The sequence below is a fragment of the Branchiostoma belcheri genome, unplaced genomic scaffold, assembly GCF_001625305.1.
Source record: "Branchiostoma belcheri isolate BF01 breed outbred unplaced genomic scaffold, Haploidv18h27 scaffold140, whole genome shotgun sequence".
NCBI lineage: Eukaryota > Metazoa > Chordata > Leptocardii > Amphioxiformes > Branchiostomatidae > Branchiostoma > Branchiostoma belcheri.
Genome location: NW_017802825.1, coordinates 269,993 through 271,810, shown reverse-complemented (window position 1 = coordinate 271,810; position 1,818 = coordinate 269,993).

The window sequence follows — 1,818 nt, the reverse complement described above, 5'->3', positions numbered from 1 at the left end:
GTGTGTTTCTGTACTACGACTTATGTGTCACACATCATTTGGTTAATACCAGCAAAATGAAAGTCAAACTATATACAGCATCACATTTCTGATAAACCAAACTCATACATGACGAAGGTATGAAATCATCGACCTCTTGTTGAAATATGGAATTCCATTATCCCTATATATAGCCAACGTTTTCTTAAAGCCCAAGCCATATCTTACTATTGCCAAGGGGTCACGTAGACTTGACAATATACACAGTACTGCGTTTAACTAAATAAATCTAATATTATTTCGAATTTCAGACTTAAAATTACTTATTTAAGTCAGAATCGATACCAATGGTTTCTGACTAATTTGCATTATCATGTCTCAACTTGTCTGACTTTTGTACCCTTTTCGACTTCCAAAAAATATTTTCTTCACTTTATTTGCATATCAATCAATAGTTTGTGCTTATAAACCTGCATTTCTCCTCTCTCTGGTCTTTCAGTCACTGACGAAAGCTAGTGGATACTAACTGTAACGTCTGACCGTTTCCAAAATCATATCCAGTTGCTGGACTAACTGCTTTTTGGCAACACCAATGCTATATTATGTTGTTAACTGTGCTGTCATTACCCTTTTTAAAAATCACAAACAAAACGTAATGCACAGAGTATTACAGTCTTCGTATCTCACCTTAGCCACAATGTATCTGAAGCGCCTTTGTTGCATCGACAACAGTGCCTTGATCTGAAGCCACGAGTGTTCGTTCCCCGCAGTCTACATGTGGTGTTAAAATGATCCCGCTTTTACAGCCTTCTGAAGCGCCTTTGTTGTGTCGACAACAGTTCCTTGATCTGAAGCCACGAGTGTTCGGTCCCCACAGTCTGCTTGTGGTGTTAAAATGGCCCCGCTTTAATAGCCTCTCAGCCCGCCAGTAACAGGTACATCATGCCACGAAGTTAACCACAGGTGCGTGTGGGGAAGGTATTTCTGTGAAGTTGTCATGCGCAGAAGTTCGTGGTATGTTTGCAATTTGCCTCGGAAGACAAAGCTGCTTGACGTGCTTAGAATCTAAAATTACAGCAGGCTGTATCCTTGTAATGTCAGTCGCTACAATTGTTAAAATACATCGGTGTCAGACAGGGGTAATTTACAAGCAGAGGTTTAGGCTTCGGCTCTTTTACGTGTTTTAGGCATTTTGAGGGCTTTTGGGGGATGTTTTCTTTTTTTCTAATCCAGCCAAATGGGTAGTAAATGGATACTGTCCTGCAAATTTGATATTGAATTAATGCAACTGAAAGGTGTGCTTGAAGAGAAGATAGCACGATCTGTTGACACACTTCCCATACCGATCTATCGCCCTACAGCAATGGTAAATTTGTATGCAAATGGTAAATTTAAATGTCTGTGGCATCGAGTGTCTTGAAATCTGATGAACAGCGTGATGAAGTGTGAATAGCATCTTAGCATGTTTGTGTCGACAACAGTGCCTTGATCTGAAGCTATAAGTGATCGTTCCCCGCAGTCTGATTGTGGTGTTAAAATAATCCCGCTTTTATAGCCTTCCTGCCCGCCAGTAACAGATACATCGTGTCACGAAGTTTACCATGGCCTAAAACTGGCACCCTGTAATCTTCGAAAACTTGTACGTAACGGGTTTGAAGAGAAGAAAAGCTGCATATAAAGAACAGTACCATCCTGTCAATAACAGAAAATTGCAATATTGACTGGACCATATCCTGTCAATTAAAGAAAATTCACTATTGACAGGACCATCCTCTCAATTGTGCTTTTTTCATTATTGACAGGATTCTTTCAATGCATTGTTAGTAATCAATCAGAAGC